General features: G+C 39.7%; 1 protein-coding gene, 1 non-coding gene and 1 pseudogene across 5 annotated transcripts in view; 2 read left to right on the top strand and 1 right to left on the bottom strand.

Annotated features, from left to right (window-relative positions):
- The window catches only part of ABL2 (ABL proto-oncogene 2, non-receptor tyrosine kinase), a 126955-nt gene that overhangs the window by 74139 nt on the left and 29807 nt on the right, over positions 1-23009 (bottom strand). The gene's annotated exons all lie outside the window — the stretch shown is intronic.
- LOC129017740 (protein SET-like) lies at positions 6940-7797 on the top strand (annotated as a pseudogene).
- LOC129023719 (small nucleolar RNA SNORA67) lies at positions 19621-19718 on the top strand. The gene has a single exon (XR_008496879.1). It is a non-coding gene; the product is annotated as a small nucleolar RNA SNORA67 (small nucleolar RNA).

The raw sequence follows: 23009 nt of genomic DNA, 5'->3' as shown, positions 1-23009 counted from the left end.
CTGGCTAATTTTTGTATTTTTAGTAGAGATGGGGTTTTGCCATGTTGGTCAGGCTGGTCTCGAACTCCTGACCTCAGGTGATCCACCCACGTCAGCCTCCCAAAGTGCTGGGATTATAGACATGAGCCAACACACACGGCCAAGTGTTGTTACATTTTCTTATCCTAAGAAAACTTTAAACAGGTACACTTTTTTTTTTAAATAAAACCTTGCTTTTGATGTCCAACACTTAAGAGAGTGAATGAATCAATGGAAGAGAAAGATTTAATTTAACACCCTAGCCTAGGAGAGATGAGCAAGTGAGGAGCAGGTTCCTATTTCTGACAAGAAGAACAGGGATTAAAAACAAGCCAACAAACACTGTCAGACCACTGAACCCTAGTTGCAAGCCAGGCTGCTACACTAAGCATCCTGATTATTCCAAAGATGCCCCGAGATTCAACCCAGCCCTTCTGGCCTCTGCCAAAGAGGCACAGAAACAGCCAAGTCAGGTTCCAAGAATAGTCGTGGCATACCATCCCCCTCCAACTACAGTCATCCTCAAGGAGATTGTTTCTGGGAGCATCTTGCCCTAGGACTAACAGCAGCATTCAGAAGGGCAGTCAGTTGTTACTACTGTTTCTTCCTTATCCAACAAAACTTCAAGAAACAGTAGATTAAGGAACCTGGGATTTAACCACAATTAATTCATTTAATTCGATAACAATTAATTCATTTAATTGGGGGTGGTAAAACAGTTACCTCTTTTGTAAATCTAGTATTTCAGGGACTATCTGGGAAACCACAGGTGCTAAAATCAACTTTTAAAATACTTAAGAATAAAAAGTGGACAGTCCTTTTCTGCAGTTAGACTATGTATTAAGAGGTTATGAAACCAGTATAAAAGTAGCTTTTTGGTTGGAGAATAAGAACTTCTCATACCTCAGTCATCAGTAACCAAGGGAAAAATTGCTATTAAAATTTCTTTTCCTTAATGAATTATGGTCCATTTGGGCATCATAGACTTCTAATAGAATACCCACAATACTGGATCCAAGACTCTGGTCTCCCTACTCATTGTATGTATAAAACATTCTGCTATGCATTTAAGGTGCTATGTAAATATGCCTATACTAATATTTCTGCAGGGATATAATTACATAAAATGGAACACACAAATTTTGGTAATAAAAGGTTCAAGTTCCAACATGCCAAAATTCTACTGAAAGTAACAACCATATTAAAGCTTGTAGTGGTCAGGTACAGTAGCTCACGCCTGTAATCCCAGCACTTTGGGAGGCTGAGGCGGATAGATCACTTGAGGTAAGGAGTTCCAGACCAGCCTGGTCAACATGATGACACCCTGTCTGCACTAAAACTACAACAATTAGCTGGGTGTGGTGGCATGCACCTGCAGTCCCAGCTACTTCAGAGGCTAAGGTAAGAGGATTGCTTGCTTGAACCTGGGAGGCGGAGGTTGCAGTGAGCCAAGATCCCGCCACTGCATTCCAGACTGGGTGACAGAGCAAGACTCTGCTGCAAAAAAAAAAAAAAAAAATTATTTGTGTAAGAAATCTTTAGAGTATGCAGATTCATGCTACAGAAACCCAAGGCATTTTCAGTAAGCTTATAGTTTCCTTGTCCACTGTTTCAACTAAAAGACCTTATAACTAAAATTAGGAACGGAGAATAAAAACTTATGGCAAAAGTATCAAGATCTGGACTTTAAAAAGTAAGAACATTGGGCGGGCATGGTGGCTCATGCCTGTAATTCCAGCACTTTGGGAGGCCAAGGCAGGTGGATCACTTGGGGACAGGAGTTCAAGACAAGTCTGGCCAACATGGTGAAACCCCGCCTCTATTAAAAATACAAAAATTAGCTGAGTGTGGTGGGCTGGGGGGGTGCCTATAATCCCAGCTACTCGTGAGGCTTAAGTAGGAGAATTGCTTGAACCCAGGATGTGGAGGTTGCAGTGAGTTGAGGAGCCATGATCACACCACTGCACCCCAGCCTGGGCAACAGAGCAAGACTCTGTCTCAAGAAAAGGAAGAACATCTAAAATAATGCCTTCTTATAGGAATGAATAATGTTAATACCCACTAACCAAGTCATTAAATCTGAGGAATACCCAGATTACATAACTTTTGACGTCAGAGTATAAAAGAAAAGGAGCATTGATAAAACAGTGGAAATTAGGAAACACAACTACATTAACGATAGTTACATCCTAAGCAGGAATACAATTTAATGAGTCACCAGTTTAAAATGTACAAAACTCAGACCTAAAAGGGTAAGGCTTATATAATGTTGTCCAATTATTTAAAGTGCTCAGAGAATTCCTCCACATGAGGATTAACTCTGCAATTCTAAGCTTCCTACCCAACGTCCCAATCCCATAATAGGCAATCAAATTATACTAATTATGACTGTCATGATTTATACTCATTGGAATACTGATTATTTCACAAGTCAAGTGTCTAAGCAATTTTGACCTTGAAAAGGCAAGAAAATAAAATTTAAAAGCCAGAGATATTCAATATATAACATTATATAATGTAAATATTAGGAAACAAGAGCAACAGCTATCTTAAAGGGTTTTTTTTTTTTTTTTTTTTGGTAATAGAAAGTACCTAGGAAGAACAGGCCCAGAGTTAGGGGGTACTAAGGTAAAAATAAGACATGGTCCCTGGCCCTCAAGAACCTCATGTACTAAATACAGGAAAAACAAAAAAGTAAATCAGCTATTATAATACAGAGATATGGCCTGAATGTTTTTGGTATCATAGAGCAAGAGTGTCTACTAGGATACACAAAAAGCAGAGAAGGCCTCTTGAAAGAGGATTCTTGACCTGAGTCTTAAAGGAAACTCAAGAATTAGCCACTGAATAAAAGCAAGTTAGCATGTAAAATAGTACAACTGTGATATATATTAATACTATATTCTTTCATTCAAGAAATATGTCTTGACTGGGCATAGTGGCTCATGCTTGTAATCCCAGGACTTTGGAAGGGCGAGGCAGGGGGATAGCTTGAGGTCAGGGGTTCAAGACCAGCTTGCACAACATGGCGAAACTCTGTCTCTACTAAAAATACAAAAAAAAAAAAAAAATTAGCCAGGTGTGGTGGCACATGCCTGTCATCCCAGCTACCTGGGAGGCTGAGGTGGGAGGATCACTTGAGCCTAGGGAGGTTGAGGCTGCAGTGAGCAATGCACTCCAGCCTGGGTACTGCACTCCAGCCTGGGTGACAGAATGAGACCCTGTCTCAAAAAAAAAAAAAAAAAAAAAAGGGAAATACTTCTGGACCACCTACTATATGCCAGGGACAGGCTATATTTACAGGCCCACCTGTACTTTAGTATGGCTACAGCCTCAGGAGCATGTATGAGATTGGGAATGCACCAAATTATGAAAGCCTTGGATGCTCTGTTAAGGAGTTTGGACCTCACTCTAAAGATGGTAAGAAATCAATAAAAGCTGGTAGGTAAGCAAGGAAGCAACAAGATCAGAGTTGTATACACCCTGACTCAGGCTTTCTTATACGTTCCCTCTGAGGAGCTGCCACGAAGGTTCTAGAGGAGAGGAAGGAGCTGATATGCCCCATGTTTCACAGATACTACATGAGACTCTGCTGCTAAGGCCTACCACCTCTCTACCCCCATGTTCTATCATCAGACTTCACTAGTGGAATAAAAAGGTCCAGTACCAGTAGCAGGTAGGAAACAGAAAAATAACAGAGAAGAAAGAGAGTTCCTGTGGCCAAGGTGCATAAGGGTCACCTCCAGGGAACTATTCATATTTTAAACAGAATATTATACCAACAAAATAATAATAGAGGATATTAAAACATCTGATAACAAAGTAAATTTTATGTTGTGTTTATTTTATCACAATTTAAAATAATTTTTAAAAGAAAAAAATTATCTGAAATTTAGGTGAAACATTTTTCTATTCTGTCATTTAAAATGATAAAGATCAGTTCAGAGTATATTTAATAATAACTCTCCCATTCTTCCTTCACATTTAAAGAATTCTTCCAAGTCCGCCCCCTACCACAAAGCCAAATGTGCAAAAATGCAAAAAGCGTGATGATTATTTCATTGGGGGAAAAGAAGAGAATCATATCCCAAATGGACAACATCCAATAACCAACTATCCTTTAGACTTACAATGGTGCAAACTGCCACCAAAAAGAATGCACATGGATTTGGACACATTCTAACAGTACAGCTCTCTGTCCAGGCATGCTGCTGAAAGAACAGTACATTCCTCCTTGTTCCATCTTCCACCCACCTTAAGCCCCATTATGAAAGGGAGTTTAAACAAAACTATCATATTTAAGCCTCTAATATATGTGTGTTTTCAATAAGACCAGCTAGGTAAAAATAGTGGCAGTAAATCCCTCCAACATTGCCCTAAGATTAGAGTCTGAAGATTTCTGAAGAGGAAAATAATTTTGGTAATGTATATTTGTCAAAAGTTTTAACTTGAGATTGCAATCTAGGTGCAAAGATAGGGAAATTAAGTTACTAACTTTCAGAAAACTGATATAGTATGGTAGAGGAGTGAGTATTGAGAATCAGAGTAATGGGATCTGAGTCCTAAATAGCTAGCCTATCAGCAGCTTTGTGACCTTGGGAAAACTGCCCAACCTCTCTGAGCTTCAGTTTTCTCATTTATGAAACATGCTTAATGATGCTTACACCATCTATATCATGGTGTTGCTGTGAAAAGCAAAGAGCTAAATGTAACCCTAACTCAGCACACTCTAATGCACCCTCTCGATAATCTCAATTTCATGCAACTCTTTTTGAACACCATGTTTTATATTTCCAGCTCATTCTTTCTAATACATGAATTCATATAATCTTGTGACCCCACCTACTGACCTCTATCTTTGAACTATCTTTAATTTTTATTTTATTTTTATTTTTGAGACAGAGTCTCACTCTGTCGCCCCGGCTGGAATGCAATGGCATGATCTCGGCTCACTGCAACTTCTGCCTCCCAGGTTCAAGCAATTCTTCTGCCTCAACCTCCTGAGTAGCTGGGACTATAGGCACATGTCACCAGGCCTGGCTTTTTTTTTCTTTTTTTTTTAGTAGAGACAGGGTTTCACCATGTTGGCCAGGATGGTCTTGATCTCCTGACCTCATGACCCACCTGCCTCGGCCTCCCAAAGTGCTGGGATTACAGGTGTGAGCCACCGCACCCAGCCTATCTTCAAACTATCTTTTCACTGTTCCTTACCCTGTGAAGTCCTCTCTTCTCTCTTTACCAGCTTAAGTTCCATGGTCCATCATTATAATCACTTGCTCCTCTCTCACTTGGACATACCCACTTTGCAGAACCACAAGCTGGGTAAATTCAACTATTCTCCTACTCCTAAAGTGAAAGTGGCTGGAGAAAAAAAGCACAAAACCAAGCTGACTGGCCTCACTTTTAACTCAGAACCTTTAGCCTCAAATGAGCCCTTAACACTGCCTGGTGATCGTACTGTATTTCTCTAGTCCATTCACCTTCCCACTTTTCTAGACAATTATATGCTCTCCTCTCTTTTCAAACTCGTAATAGCTTCCTTTCTTACTAAGCCAATGACCTGGCTTAGAAAATTAAAGTAATCAGAGAAGATCTTCCAGGGTATTTGACTTTCTGTTTCTGAGCTGTTTCACTTAAGATGATGGCTTCCAGTTCCATCCATGTTGCCACAAAAAGACATGATTTCATTCATTTTTATAGCTGAATAGTATTCCACTGTATACAGATATCACATTTTGTTTATCCATTTATCCTTTGATAGACACTCATAAACCTTTTAATCTTAATTGCTAGCTTTATGGTTTTGTTTATTATTATTTTGATTTGAATTAACATTTTGCATATTTAAATTTATTTAGGATAGTTAAGTATGCAGTGTTAGTGGAAACTTTTTTGGTTAACAGCTTATAGAACCTTATTAATTTTAACAAGAAGGACCGGTTTGGCTTTGTAAGATATCTGATTTATGGAATATTTTAGGATATTAGGAATATTTTAGGATATCAGTATTTTTTTTTTTGAGGTACAGAAAACTGGAAATGGATTGTCATAGTATTGCTGGTAAGAATCAATGGGGCTCTTGATTTAACAAACAGCTAAGTTTTTTTTTTTGTTTTTGTTTTTGAGACAGTGTCTCACTCTGTCACCCAGGCCAGAGTGCAGTGGCAAGATCACAGCTCACTGCAGCCTCGATCTCCTGGGCTCAAATGATCTCCTACTCAGCCTCCCAAATAGAGAACTGCATGTTCTCACAAGTGGAAGCTAAATAATGTGTACACATGGACACAGAGTGTAGAATAGGACAGTGGAGACTCAGTGGGTGGGGCGGAAGGTGAGGGATGAGAAATTACTTAATGCGTACGACTTACATTATTCAGGTGATGGTTCCACTAAAAGCCCAGAGACTTCACCACGACATAACAAAACTATACTTGTACCACTTAAATTTATAACAACAACAACAAAAACATTAGAAAGTTTAGATAAATATGTATCCCTAGAAAGTACAGGTTGATTTTCACTTAAAGGAAAACAATCACAAGGCTGTTAACCTTCTCAACAAAAAGAGTGCATCTTTCTATGTATGCAAAAATCACTCAATTCAGGTCAATTAATCACAAAGCAACAATCTAACAAAGATAATTCCTGTTTTTGTTCATGTACAACTGAAATGATAAAAAAAATTATAATACAAACGTAAGTTAAAACGTTGTAGAGCACTAAACCAGAAGCCAGAAGACCAAAGTTCTGGTCTTTTCTCTGCCATAACTAGATATGGGAATTTTACTATGTTTCCATTTCTTCATCTGTAAAATTAAGGAGAAGGGGAAAAGATCACTCTAAAATTATTTCAGAGTTTTCTGAGCTTCTTCCTGATGAGCAAGGAGACTTCTGGTCTGGTTTTTGGACTTTCCTAGCAGCATGGCCCCTAAATGCCAGTCTCCACTCCCACCTCAAAAGAAGAAACCAAGACCACCTCCTGTTCTGAGACTGGAAGAGACATCATCAGCCTCTCTAGACTTGCCGAAGAAGACAGAAAAAGAACAGCAGGAAGCAACTGAACATATTGATGAAGTACAAAATGAAATAGACAGGCTTAATGAACTGAGGGAGGAGATTCTGAAAGCAGAACAGAAAATAAACTCTGTCAGCCATTTTTTTCAGAAGAGGTGAGAACTGATCGCCAAAATTCCAAGTTTTGGGGTTACAACGTTTGTCAACCATCCTCAAGTGTCTGCACTGCTTAGGGAGGAGGACAAAGAGGCACTGCATTATCTGACCAAAGTTGAAGTGACAGAATTTGAAGATACTAAGTCAGGTTACAGAATAGACTTTTATTTTGATGAAAATCCTTCCTTTAAAAATAAAGTTATCTTCAACGAATTTCATCTGCATGAGAGTGGTATTCCATCTTCAAAGTCCACTGAAATCAAATGGAAAGCTGGAAAGGATGCGATGAAACAGTCAAGTCAAACACAGAATAAAGCCAGCAAGAAGAGGCAGCATGAGGCACCAGAGAGCTTCTTTATCTGGCTTACTGACCATTCTGATGCAGGTGCTCATAAGTTAGGAAAGTTCATCAAAGATGACATTTGTCCCATCCCATTACAGTACTACTTGGTTACCGATATGGATGATGAAGAAGGAGAAGATGAGGAGGAGGAGGAGGAGGAGGAAGAGGAAGGATTAGAAGATATTGATGAAGAAGGGGATGAGGAAGAAGATGAAGATGATGATAAAGGGAAGAAAGGACAGTAGGATGAAGGAGAAGATGACTAATAAACACTGATGGATTCAACCTTCCTTTTAAAAATTTTCTCCAGTCCCTGGGAGCAAGTTGCAGTCTTTTTTTCCCCCCTCTTGTGGCTCACTTGCCCTGTTCTTGAGGTCTCTTTTCTATACACCATGGTTCTCAACTTATTTGGGGGGTAAATACCTTGAGCAGAATATTATGGGAAAAGAGTCTCTACCCCTTTCTGTTCCAAATTCATTTTTATCCCTTCCTGTCTGAACAAAAACTATATGGAATCACCACCACCGAGCTCTGTCGGAAAAAAGAAAAACCTGCTCCCTTCACTCTGCTGGAAGCTGGAGGGTGCTAGGCCCCTGTGCAGTAGTACACAGAATTCTAGCTTTTCCTCCTTTCTCTGTATACTGGACTCAGATAGTACACTGTGTCTCTTTGTGAACATGGACAGTTAGCATTTACCAATATGCATCTGTCTACTTTCTCTTGTTTAAAAAGGGGGAAAGAAAACTTTAAAAAATGGGGTTAGAGAAGGTCAGCAAAGGGTGGATTTGAGATGTTTGGGTGGGTTAAGCGGGCATTTTGACAACATGGCTTCTCTTTTGGCATGTTAAATTGAGATGTCTGACAGACATCCTTGCAGTTTAAGGTAATACTTTTAAAATAAATTCTCTCCTAATGATGACTTGAGCCCTACCACTCAATGGGAGAATCAGCAAAACCTGTAGTATCTTATTTGGAATTGACATTCTCTATTGTAATTTTCACCCTGTTTTTTTTTTTTTAATTTTCTTTTTGTTTCACTGGAAAGGAAAGATGATGCTGTTTTAAAAGTTAAAAGTGTACAAGTTGCTTTGTATAAGTCGCTTTGTTATAATAAAACTAAATGTGTCCACGAAGGAAAAAACTTATTTCAGCTCAAACATCTTATGATTCCATGACCCAAAGTGAGGTATGCCATATTACATTTTCGTATTTTAAACAGAAATTAAAAATACATAAGTTTGAGTTAAAGGTAGCATTATATTGTTTTTGACTAAAAGAGGTAGCTGTACATAAAGATTATAGCAATAATAAAAACCCATGAAGATATATAATGAGAATTTATTAATAAGAATATACAATGCTTTCCCTGGATAAAGTTACTTCTGTAATACTATTTTTTTAATTTAAAAAATTACCTTCTAAACCATTGACTTGAAATACTTAATAGCTACTTTTATAAGTCCTATTTTAGGAAGCCTAGACAAGCAAACCAAATTAATAGAAATTGAGAGTAGAGAAAATTAGCAATGGGCCAGGCGCAGTGGCTCACACCTGTAATCCCAGCACTCTGGGAGGCCTGGGCGGGGAGATCACTTAAGGCCAGGAGTTCAAGACCAGCCTGGACAACATGACGAAACCCTGTCCCTACTAAAAATACAAAAATTTGCTGGGTATGGTGGGGCATGTCTACAATCCCAGCTACTCAGGAGGCTGAGGCAGGAGAATCGCTTGAACCTGGGAGGCAGAGGTTACAGTGAGCCGAGATGGCACCACTGCGCTCCAGCCTGGGTGACAGAGGGAGACGCTGTCTTAAAAAAAAAAAAAAATCAGCAATGCCCTCTTCTGGGCTACAACTACTTAATGAGTAATGTATACTAGCCTTGGAATTTATTTCACAATTCTTTTTGAGCATGTGTGTTTGGGTTTATCAGCCATTTCAACTTCTTTTTTGTTGTTGTTTTTTGAGAGGGAGTTTCGCTCTTGTTGCCCAGGCTAGAGTGCAATGGTATGATCTTGGCTCACTGAAATCTCCGCCTCCTGAGTTCAAGCGATTCTCCTGCCTCAGCCTCCCAAGTAGCTGGGATTACAGGCGCCCACCACCATGCCTAGCTAATTTTTTTGTATTTTTAATAGAGACGGGGTTTCACCATGTTGGCCAGGCTGGTCTCAAACTCCTGACTTCAGACACTGCGCCTGGCCTCAACTTCTTCCTTAAACCTGACTGGATCCCTCAAATATTTATTTAAAGTTTTGTCAATATGCCGGGCTTTCCACTTAACTTTCACTTCCCATTTCTCTTCTGCTTCCAATACTATTTATTTATTTACAGAGTCTCGTTCTGTCACTCAGGCTGGAGTACAGTGGTGCAGCCTAGGCTCACTGCAACCTCCGCCTCCCCGGTTCAAGCAATTCTTGTGCCTCAGCCTCCCAAGTAGCTGGGACCACAGGTGCATGCCACCATGCTTGGCTAATTTTTGTATTTTTAGTAGACACGGCGTTACGCCATGTTGGCCAGGCTGGTCTCGACCTCCTGACTGCAAGTGATCCGCCTGCCCCCACAAAGTGCTGGGATTACTGTTGTGAGCCACCACGCCTGGCCCCATTACCATTTATAGTGTACTTTTCAGTGTCCACCTTGGTTTTCCATTTTCTACATTTTTACCATGTCTGGTCTCTTTGTCTCTCTTACATGTGATTTCATTTTTGACTCAAGGGCCTTCATTCACCCAGTTAGGTATTAGGAGTTCTGAGATCCTCAAATTTCAGATTTCCCACATTCCACCTCCTTTCTGCAATACCAGATGTAGCAGGTTTGCCAGTAAATTCAAGCATATTATTCTGTCAGTTTAAATTTTCCAAGTTGACATTTTTATATTCCATTTATTTTCATCACTAGCAACTTGGTTGCTTAAAGTCTAAGGATTTTGCCTTTTAAATACTTTCCAGCACTTTGATATACATTGGAGAAACCAAAGAAGTTTCAAATTCAAAATGTCATCTAGTCAAAATGGAGAGGAAAAAATAGTACCCAATATTTAATTTGTCAAAACTGTGCAACACAGCCTTTTTTGGAAGGCCTAAGAAAAAAAAATTATTGTATGCTATAACTATAAAAGGTATCAGAGTTTCTTTGGGGAATTTTACCATATTTCTTGAAATAAGGGATCTGTACAAATTTGAATCCCTCCAGAGTTTAATTCCTAAAGTTATCATTTACAAATATAAATGTTCATTATGAATTCATTTTTACTTCTTACCTCCATTCCTCACGGGGTAAAAGTCAAATCTAGGGAAGAAATAATACTAACTAAATTTGATAAAGCTCACTGTATCTAGTACAGTGTTGTATACTCTATGGCTATTTCAGACTCATCACTAATCTCTCTGCTTTCACCCTTGTCCCTAAGAGTTTATTCTCCACAAATCAGCTAGACTGAACCCTATAAATCTAAACTCTCCAAAAGATTCCCACCTCACTCAGAATAAAATCCTACTTCCTTATTATGGTATACAAACCCTACATAACCAGTCATCAGCAATCCCCATCACTACTCCCACACAGTTCTTTTACTTTCTTTTTCCTCTTATATATTATCCCCTACCATTCTCCTTCAGCCTTCCTCTCCAGCCAGTCTAGCCTCTTCTGCCATTCTGGAAGGATATACACCTCTACTGTAAATACAGTCTCCAGACTTTTGCCCTTGATGGTCCTCTTCCTGAAACGTTTTTATCTCAAAAGCCACAAGTTTGACTCTTTCAGTAATTCTCTGCTCAAACATTACCCTATCAGAGGCTTTCCCCAGCCACCCAATCTAAAACAGCACATCTGCTGGGCGTGGTGACACAGGCCTGTAATCCCAGCACTGTGGGAAGCCAAGGTGGGTGGATCACCTAAGGGCAGGAGTTGGAGATGAGCCTGGCCAATATGGCGAAACCCCATCTCTACTAATAATACAAAAAAAAAAAATAGCGGGACGTGGTGGCACGCGTCTGTCATTCCAGCTATTCAGGGGGCTGAGGCAGGAGAATTGTTTGAACCCGGGAGATAGAGGCTGCAGTAAGCCGAGATCACACCACCACACTCCAGCCTGGACAACAGAGCAAGACTCTGTCTCAAAAAAAATAAAATTAAAACAGCACCTCTACTATCACTCTCTCCCTTTACCCAAGACTATCTTCCTCCCTACCACTAATCATCACATTATATAGTAAATAAATATTTAGTTAGCACCTGTCTCCACCCACTATAATGTAATTTCCATGAAAGCTGTGATTTGTTCAGTGCTGGATTTCCAGTGCCAAGAAACTACCTGGTAGATGCTCAGTAACTGTTGAGTAGATGAAAATTTAAAATGTCTGACTCTAGAATCCATGTTATCAACTTTAATTATTCATACACACCAAAGAAGTCCTTTAAATAATAAATGTTAAAAGTATATTTAAACTGAGACTATTGATTGCCTCTAGAGAAGAGGCTAAAGGGAGAGAAATATAGGGAGATTAAATGTATACCCCTTAAATCTTGAACTATATTAATGAGTTAATTTTTCAAAATTAAACAAAATGTAACATGTTAATTTAACAGGTTATAACAATGACTGAATTACATTAACTTTCCAGTTTAATTCTGCATTCTCAGGATGTGGAACACTAATGGCAAAAACATGACAATCTTCATGTTGTTCTCGGGCGTTTTTTGTTGTTGTTATTGTTGTTGTTTTGAGACAGAGTTTCACTCTTGCTGCCCAGGGTGGAGTGCAATGGTGCAATCTGGGCTCACTGCAACCTTCGTCTCCCAGGTTCAAGTGATTCTCCTGTCTCAGCCTCCCGAGTAGCTGGGATTACAGGTATGCACCACCACGGCCGGCTGTTTTGTATTTTTAGTAGAGACGGGGTTTCACCATGTTGGCCAGGCTTGTCTCAAACTCCTGACTTCAGGTGATCCGCCCACCTTGGCCTCCCAAAGTGCTGGGATTACAGGCATGAGCCACTGCGCCCTGCCCTGTTCTAAGGTATTTTAATAAGATTCTCCAGGAATTTCTCAGAGCACAAGAAGTTAAATGTTACTTTCTTAAATGTTCCCTACTCTTGTATAATATTACATCTTAATTAGCAATCGCCTTGTCACTAGGAAGTCGCTATGTACATTCATTTATTCATTCATAAAGGGTGACACAGCTACCAAACGCTAAGTGGAGTCTGAGGATAGAAAAAACAAAACCCCAAAGCATTTTGCCAAAGTGTTTTGGCCTACTCTCACCACTCAACACAATATTTCTAACACCAGATGTGTGGGGTTATTTCCTCCACACACCAAGCAAGCAGTGCACAAGCTGGGTGTCTTACAATTTAACTCACTTCTAGCTACCTAGAGACAGAAGTGCACAAGCTGGGTCTCTTACCATTTTTTTTTTTTTTTTTTTTTTTGAGACGGAGTTTTGCTCTTGTTGCCCAGACTGGAGTGCAATGGCGCGATCTCGGCTCATGGCAACCTCCGCCTTCCAGGTTCAAGCAATTCTCCTGCCTCAGCCTCCTGAGTAGCTGGAATTACAGGCATGCACCACCATGCCGGGCTAATTTTGTATTTTTAGTAGAGACGGGGTTTCTCCATGTTCAGGCTGGTCTCGAACTCCTGACCTCAGGTGATCTTCCCATCTCGGCCTCCCAAAGTGCTAGGATTACAGGCGTTGAGCCACCAGGCCCAGCCTGGGTGTCTTACAATTTAACTCAATTCTAATTCTATCTACCTAGAGATAGTGTCAGATTCCACAAGTCCAGGGCTCAGGCCCACATGACTGTCCCAGACTTCAGATGCCATTTCTGATTGATTGGCAATAAACTGGGGTTTCCACAACCCCCTCCTTGGTTAGATTAATTTGCAAGAGTGGCTCACAGAACTCAGGGAAACACTTTACATACGTTTACTCATTTATTATAAAAGATATTACAAAAGATACAGATGAACAACCAAATAAAAAGATACACAGAGCAAGGTGTGGGAGAAGAGGGGCTGAGCGGAGTCCTTCAGGAACTTCCATGTGTTCAGCTATCCCAAAGCTCTCTGAACCCAGTACTTTTAGGTTTCGTGGAGGCTTCATTACATAGGCATAGTTGATTAAATTACTGGCCACTGTTGATGACGTTAACTTTCAGCCTCTCTCCCCTCCAGAGAGACATGGGGGGTGGGGGGTAGGGGGTGGGGGGGTGGGGGGGTGGGGGGGTGGGGGGGTGCGGTGGGGTTGGGGGGTGAGAGGGTGAGTGCTAAAAGCCCCAACCTTCTAATCGCGCCTCTCCTCAGTTGCCTCTCCTCAGTCTTTCAGGCGACCAGTCCCCATCCTGAAGCTATCTAGGGGTCCCCAGCCTCCAGTCATCTCATTAGCATACAAAAGATGCTCTAATCACTAGGGAGAGTCCTAGAATTTTAGGAGGTTTTTTTTGGCCAGGAAACGGAATAAAGACCAAATATATATTTCACAATATCACATAATGTTTCATTGTTATAAGAAATTCTGTCACCAAAGTTGCCATAACAAAACAATATTCCAGGATATGGTCCATTATATCCAGAATTTAAGGTCCTAGGCCTGGTAATGGAGTTGAGAAGAAAAAAGGCTGAACAGGAAAAAGTAGAGGCAGTGATCCAGCCACTTCCCACTTCCCCTTCTAACCACAGCTAGTCCCTATTTAGATAGGAAGCCACTCCCAGTTCTCTTGAAAACAGTGGTCCTCTCAACTGCCAAGAAGGCCACAGGAAGAAGGTCACTTTCAGAAAAGAAAACCCAGAATGAAGAATGATGACAGTAATGAAATCCTTCATGGACCAATACTAGACTAATGGTCTTCCCAGTACTTTATATTCTTACTACATCACAAAGGATAAGGATTATAAACCCAAAGTTAGAAAGAATAAGCACTGATTTCTGCCAGCTATAAGGTAATAGATTATTGCACTTAATTTTCAAAATCAAATAAGGCCATATACTTTTCCAACTCTTCTATATTAAATTATTAGATGTTGTATGATAGTATGAGAACCTTAATCTTTCTGTATGAAATCCCCTTTTTTTTTTTTTTTGAGACAGAGTTTCGCTCTTATTGCCCAGGCTGGAGTGCAAAGGCACAATCTCGGCTCACTGCAACCTCTGTCTCCTGGGTTCAAGCGATTCTCTTGCCTCATCCTCCCAAGTAGCTGGGATTACAGGCATGTGCCACCACACCCGGCTAATTTTTTGTATTTTTAGTAGAGATAGGGTTTCACCATGTTGTCCAGGCTGGTCTCGAACTCATGACCTCAGGTGATATCCACCCGCCTCGGCCTCCCAAAGTGCTGGGATTACAGGCATGAGCCACCTTGCCCAGCCTCTGAAATTACTTTATATACACATATTCTGCTATCATTTAAATAATCAACACTCTGTAGAGGTTTTTAAAAATCACTAAAGAGTTTTCAAAAAAATTACTAAGAAATAGTCTGTGTCATGTCAAATGACAGATGGAACAATTACTCAATTGAAATGAGACAAAAAATCTGACAATCAATTGGAAACTGTCATATAAAAATTAAGGTTGGACCTAAGCAAAAGCATTACAAATGGTTTTTCTTTTGCTTTTATATTCTCTTTAAGAAAAATACATTTAATTGCAAACAAAGTATAAAGCAGAAGAGTAACTGATACTTTGTGACATTTTACCATTCCCCTACAGTCAAAATATAACAAAATATTTGAACCAATCATATTTCACTCCTTGGTTAGTCACTGTATATAGCAGGGACTCTATACTCAGTAGTTATAGATTTAGTTACGAAAAACAATCCACAGGAATACCTTGGCTCTCACTCTACCAAAGGTAGATACGGCTGGCATCTTGAGCATGCTAGTCAATCTATCCAAATGCACAACTACTAATATCCCACCACTCTCTAGCTGTTTCCTATTTCATTTCATTAGGGAGACAGAGACAAACCAAAAAATATAAGAGAATGTCAAATGCAACCCTTCCACCAACACTGTATCTCCATAACATCCTATAAAATTAACACTCAAGCTCAAATTACAACAAACTCAATAAATCCTAGACCACTTTTATTCTCACTGGACAAATAAATATCCTTGTTCTTGTCCCACACTGCCTGAATTTCCATTTTCCAAGTCATGTTGTCATAATGGCACACCAATTCACCCATTTGTTGTACCTGTAAGTACCAGAAAAATCAAGTAAATTAACTCAAGCAGGTTGAGTTAAATCTGACAATTGACTTAACCTTTAATTACTTATGTGACAGACATAAAAGAATGAAACACATGGCATGCAGAAAAATTGTGCAATCATATTACACAGAAAAAATTTTAAAACTAGGTTAGGAAAAGTAAATTAATAAATTTTGGTTAATCAAAGTATGTTCTGAAACATTAAGTCTGATAACTTCTTCCTAATAAATACAAGAGTCTGAATTATTTTCTTAAAATTTTGCTATTTCAAGTACAGAACTTTTTACATCTTTTTCTTTAAAGCATTAAGTCGCACTGTATTATGCCTATTTGAATTACTACTTAAACTACTAGAAAGAAATCAAGATAACATTAAACTTAAAATATCTTTGGTAACAGAATGAATTATCTTCTGTGTTGTTGTCTATATCAAAGGTCATATCATATTTCATACTTTTCTAAGGTAAACATTTAAACAGCATACATGGTATGATGGAGAAAATTATAACAAACTCACACCAAATATCAGCCTTTCTGAATTTCCAAAAAAGGGCACAACTTGCAAAAAAAAATGAGAACCATAATTTTCATGTATCAAGAAAAAAATATAATAATCAGTTTTTCTAAAGTGCTCAAAGAAGTCAATTTGTGGCAACACTACCAGAAAAAGTGGCCAATTAAGTCACACAAAATTTCTAAACTTTAAAAATATACTAGGCTCTTTCTAAAGGTGAATATTATTGTCAAATCAGTAACTCAAACCAGCCCTAAATGTCTGCTTTTTTTTTTTTTTCTGGTAAGCAAGTGGGATTTAATTTTTTGTTTGTTTCTTTTTTGAGACAGAGTCTCGTTCTGTCACTCAGGCTGGAATGTAATGGCGCAATCTTGACTCACTTGCAACCTCGGCCTCCTGGGTTCAAGCAATTCTCCTGCTTCAGCCTCCCAAATAGCTGGGATAACAGGCGCCTGCGACCACGCCCAGCTAATTTTTTGTATTTTTAGTAGAGATGGGGTTTCACCATGTTCACTAAGCTAGTCTTGAACTCCTGACCTCAAGTGATCCACCCTCCCTGGCCTCCCAAAGTGCTGGGATTACAGGTGTGAGCCACCGTGCCTGGCCTAATTTTTTGTTGTTGTTGTATTTTGTTTTTTTGGGTTTTTTTGAGACGGAGTCTCGCTCTGTCGCCCAGGCTGGAGCGATCTCGGCTCACTGCAAGCTCCATCTCCCAGGTTCACGCCATTCTCCTGCCTCAGCCTTCTGAGTAGCTGAGACTACAGGCGCCCGCCACCACGTGGCCCGGCTAATTTTTTGTATTTTTTTAGCAGAGATGGGGTTTCACCTTGTTAGCCAGGATGGTCTCAATCCTGGCCTAATTTTTAAGTGATAGCAGCAACTGAATTTTCTTCCTAAGTACTGGAGTATCCCCTAGTGGACTGGTGAGGAACAGTTTCTTGACTTACTAATCAAACTGTCATAATAAATTCACTTTTTTATAATCTCACCTAAATATCTTTTTTCCGATGGTCAAAACAGAGTTAATATTAGTTTTTATAAATTTCATAATTTTGACTACAGTGAAGGTCCTGCAAGGTAGAAACACATTTTTTTTGGACAAATACCATTTCCAGTGTTTCAAATACAATAACCTCTTTCAAGAATCTTGTTACATGAGCACGAATTTAGTAACTGAAAAATCAATCATCCTTAATAGTTTCCTAAAGGGCAAAGGAAGTTTTTATGGAAATTAAACTACTTCACTGAACTAAACGTCAACAATCAAATCATGAACATTAAGCAGAGTGCTTTCTAAAGAGCCAGGGGTATCAAAGATAAATTTGAGAAACTACTGATGGAGGCTTGAAAATGATTTTTTTACGTATCATATAATTTCTGCTAACATGGAATAAAGATTTCTAAAAAACAATTTTTAAGGTATCAACACACTATTTACACACAAATTAAAACTCTACACACAAAACACTTCATATTTCTGCAAATAATTAAAATCCACTGAAGAATACAAGGGCTCCAGCTAGCAGTATGATTGGAACCTTGTGAGAGACCCTGAGCTAGAACCACCCAACTAAGCCACTCTCAGATTTCTGACACTCAGAATAAATGTTGTTTGTTTTAAGCTGCTAAATTTGGGAATAACTGGTTACTCAGAAACAAATATGTTGTGTTTAATATGCTTAAAGAAAAAAAGAGGGTAATGATAGTAAGAAGAAAATGGCACTATAAAACAAAGACCAACAAGTCAACAACAAAAAAGCAAACAGATTCAAAAATGGGCAAAGGACTTAAAAATTTCTCGAAAACAGATACACAAATAGCCAATAAACACTTGTTAAAAGATGTCCAACATCACGAATCATTAGGGAAATGCATATCAAAATGACAATGAGAGGCCAGGCATGGTGGCTCATGCCTATAATCCTTGCATTTTGGGAGACTGAGGCGGGCGGATTACCTGAGGTCAGGAGTTCGAGACCAGCCTGGCCAACAAGGTGAAAGGTGAAACCCCGTCTCTACCAAAAATACAAAACTTACCCGGGCATGGCAGTGCATTCCTGTAGTCCCAGCTACTCAAGAAGCTGAGGCAGGAGAATCACTGGGACCCAGGAGGCAGAGGATGCAGTGAGCTGAGATCACGCCACTGCACTCCAGCCTGGGCAACACAGTAAAACTCTGTCTCAAAAAAAACAAAAAACAAAAAACAGTGAGATACCACATCACAGCCATTAGGATGGCTATTATTAAAATACGAACACAGAAAATAACAAATGTTGGTGAGGGTATGGAGAAACTAGAACCCTTGTGCATTATTGGTGGGAATATAAAATGGTAAAGCCACTATGGAAGACAGTATGGTGGTTCCTCAGAAAAATTAAACATAGAATTACCGTATGATCCAACAATTCCACTTCTGTATATATATATTCAAAAGAATTGAAAGCAGGAACTCAGATATACTTGCATTCCCATGTTCACTGCAGCATTAGTCACAATAGCCAAAAAGTGGAAGCAAGCAAAGTAGTCCATAAAGAGATGAGTGGATAACGAAAATGGGCTATATACACACCATTAAATATCATTCAGCCTTTAAAAAAAAAAAAAAAGAAATTCTCCTGCACGTTACAACACGGATGTACCTTGAAGACATTAAGTTAAATGAAATAAGCCAGTTACAAAAGGGCAAATACTATATGATTCCATTTATATGAGGAACCTAGAGTAGTCAAACTCATAAAGGCAGAAAGTAAAATGTGGTTGCCAAGGGCTAGAGGAAAAGGGCAAACAGGGAATTACAGTTTAACAGATGCAGAGCTTCAGTCTGGAAGAAGAAAAGAGTTCTAGAGATGGATGGTGGTCATGTATGGTTATATGGTAGTGATGGATGGTTACACAACAGTATGAAAAGCGCGATGGCTCACGCTTGTAATCCCAGCACTTTGGCAGGCCGAGGTGGACGGATCACTTGAGGCCAGAAGTTCCTCCCCAAATCCAAGTTCCTAGATGCTAACCAAGGGCCAACCTTGCAAGCAGACCTCACTAAGCATATCAGTCTCAATCAGGCCTGCTATGTTAATTCTTTCTGCACAACTGAGATGTTCTCTTTGGAAATAACATGGTTTTTTGTCTTGTTTTTGGAGTTCCGTGTTTTTCTATTCAAAATGCACCCCCATTTCCTGTCACTTTAACTAAAATTACCTTATTGAAATTTGTATCTTTTTGTAACTTATCAGCTACTTATGCCCAACTTTTAAAACTTTTACAAGCCACAAATATGGTGGATACACTATGGGATGATTAAATTATTTGTCTATACTTAAGTAAAATACCTATGAGAAAAATCCCTTTAAGATTTAAAGATGGTAATCCAAGGTGATTCCCTCTCCAAGGGGGACATCCAGTGCCCCTCTCAGGAAGTAGTAACTTGGAATAGAATAGTCCAGGAGTTCCAGGACCAGCCTGGGCAATATGGCAAAACCCCATCTATACTAGAAACACAAAAACTAGCCGGGTGTGGTGGCAGGTGCCTGTAATCCCAGCTACACGGGAGGCTGAGGCAGGAGAATCGCTTAAACCCAGGAGGTAGAGGTTGCAGTGAGCCAAGATCACACCACTGCACTCCAGCCTGGGCAACAAGAGCGAAACTCAGTCTTAAAAAAAAAATTAATTAATTAATTAAAAAAAATAACCCACTGACCTGTACATTTTCAAATGGTTAAAATGGTAAATTTTATGTTATATGTATTTTACCACAATTTTTTATAAGACCAGATTTTAAAGAGAATCAAACAGAATCTGCAGAAATAAAAGACATAATAATTGAAATTAGTTCAATGGATGAATTAAATAGCAGATTAGATCAACTAAAGAGGACTGTGAATACACAAAATGTAGCATGGTGAAACAAAAACTGAATATATCAAATGGAAGTTATGCAACATGAGGACAGAATAGAATGTCCAACATATCTAAATACCATTCAAGAGGGAAAGAAAAGAAAAATGAGAAAGAGGCAATATTTGAAGATATAATTGCTGAGACTTTTCCAAAAACTGCTGTAGTTTCTGGAAGCACAAAAAATTGCTAGTAGGATAATAAGAAATCTACACCTAGTCACTTTCCAGTGAAAATGCAAGACACTAAAGACCAAAAAAAAAAAAATTTAACCACCAGATAGAAATGACAGATTGTCTACAGAAAGGACAATTATGCTGACAGTTTCTCAATAGCAACAATGGCACCCAAGGGATAATAAAAAATATATATTGAAAAAGCTAAAGAGTAAATCAAATACTCTTCAAGGCTGGACAACTAAACCTGCTATGACTTTGAGGGCCCTTTTACCCCCACCAAAAGACTACAAACTCAACTCACCAATACATTATAGTTAACTAATTCTTAACCAGGGAGGGTGTCTGATTTTCTTCCAGAATACACCTGCTTGGTTCAAAAAAAAAAAAAACACACAGTTAAAAAAAAAAGGCCAGGCGAGGTGGCTCACGCCTGTAATCCCAACACTTTGGGAGGCTGAGGGTGGATCACCTGAGGTCAGGAGTTTGAGACTACCTTGATCAATATGGTGAAACCCTGTCTGTACTAAAAATACAAAAATTAGCCAGTCGTGGTGGCGTGTGACTGTAGTCCCAGCTAATCGGGAGGCTGAGACAGGAGAACTGCTTAAACCCAGGAGGTAGAGGCTGCAGTGAGCCGAGATCACGCCATTGCATTCCAGCCTGGGCGACAAGAACGAAACCGTCTCAAAAAAAAAAAAATTTCTGCTGGGCACAGTGGCTCACACCAGTAATCCTAGCACTTTAGGAGGCTGAGGTGGGTGGATCACTTGAGTCCAGGAATTCGAAACAAGCCTGGGAAACATGGTGAAACCATGTCTCTACTAAAAATATAAAAATTAGCTGGCGTGGTGGCACACATCTATAGTCCCGGCTACTTGACAGGCTGAAGTGCGAGGGTCACCTGAGCCCAAGGAGGTCAAAGCTGCAACGAGCTGTGCCATGCCACTGCACTCCAGCCTGGATGACAGAGTGAAACCCTGTGCCAAAAAAAAAAAAGTTTTCCAGGTGATTTTGATACACACTCCTAGTTTAAAAGAGAAGGAAAAGGAAGGAAAGGTAAAGAGGGAGAGAGAATACGATAAAATAAATGAGACAAAATGTTGACAATTAGGGAATCTAGGCAAAGCGTACATGAGAGTTGTTTGTGCTATTCTTGCAACTTTTCTGTAATCCTGAAACTATTTCAAGATTAAAAAGGTATTTTTAAAAAACCCACCCAGGCCAAGCGCAGTGGCTCATGCCTGTAATCCCAGCACTTTGGGAGGCCAAGGGAGGCGGATCACCTGAGGCCAAGAGTTCGAGACCAGCCTGGCCAACATGGTGAAACCCCCGTCTCTACTAAAAATCAAGAAGTAGCCAGGCGTGGTGTCAGGCACCTGTAATCCCAGCTACCCAGGAGGCTGAGGCAAGAGAATTGCTGGAACCAGCGGGGCAGAGGCTGCAGAGGCTGCAGTGAGCCAGATCACACCACTGCACTCCAGCCTGGGCGACAGAGCAAGACTTCGTCTCCAAAAAAAAAAACAAAGTCACATATACCAGAATCACACAATTCTGTTTCAAGATGCCACTATCTTTTCTAAACATGAATTCTAGGAATGCTAATCGGGTATCATGTCTATAAATTTATCCAGATTATCCCTTTTTTTTTTTTTTTAAAGATGGAGTCTTGCTCTGTTGCCCAGGCTGGAGTGCAGTGGCACGATCTCAGCTCACTGCAACCTCTGCCTCCCAGGTCCAAGCGATTCTCCTGCCTCAGCCCCCCTAGTAGCTGGGATTACAGGCACACACCACTATGCCCAGCTAATGTTTGTATTATTAGTAGAGATGGGGGTTTCGCCGTGTTGGCCAGGCTGGTCTCGAACTCCTGACCTCAGGTGATCCACCCGCCTCAGCCTCCCAAAGTGCTGGGATTACAGGCATGAGCCACCACACCTGGCAAATTATCCCATTATTATCTGGAAGCATTTGTGATGAGGGAATGAGGTTGGATGTGTTTAAATCAGTTATTGAAACCTACTAACACACAGGTGTCAATAATTCACGACAACCTCACTGTAAAGGTATGGAAACAGTTTCTATGCCTCTTCCATCCTCTGAATGACTTTGTATTTATGATATTCCTAGTTCTTAAACTTAAAAAGTCTCAGTGGGTGACTGTGAAGATCCATTTAAAACTCCATTTTCTAAAACTTAATGTTTCTTCTCTCCTACTAATCTTCCTATGCAACCTCACATCAAACAATAAACAGAAGAGAAACACAAACTTTACCTTTTCTTTCTCCCCCTTTAAACTTCTCCAATCTCTCTACATCTTCACAGCAAATGTACTCTAACATTTTGAGTTATTATATGAAAGATATAGTGGTAGAAGTTTTATATACAGTATCTAATTTAACTCTCAAACCACTCTACACAGCAGGCATTATCCTCATTTTATAAATGAAGAAATAATTAGTTTAAACAATCACAGTTAATACCAGAATTTTAACACAGATCTATCTAGTTCCAAAACCCATGCACTTTTTCCTTTTTTTTTGAGACAGGGTCTCTCTCTGTCACCCGGCTAGAGTGCAGTGGCAATAATCATGGCTCACTGCAGCCTTGAACTCCTGGGCTCAAGCAATCCTCTCACCTCAGCCTCTTGAGTAGCTGGGACTACAGACATGTACCTCCATGCCAGC

The sequence above is a fragment of the Pongo pygmaeus genome, chromosome 1 (genome assembly GCF_028885625.2).
Source record: "Pongo pygmaeus isolate AG05252 chromosome 1, NHGRI_mPonPyg2-v2.0_pri, whole genome shotgun sequence".
In the NCBI taxonomy this organism is placed as follows: Eukaryota; Metazoa; Chordata; class Mammalia; order Primates; family Hominidae; genus Pongo; species Pongo pygmaeus.
Note: the sequence above shows the minus strand (reverse complement) of the source record. Positions and strands in the feature narration are given on the sequence as shown.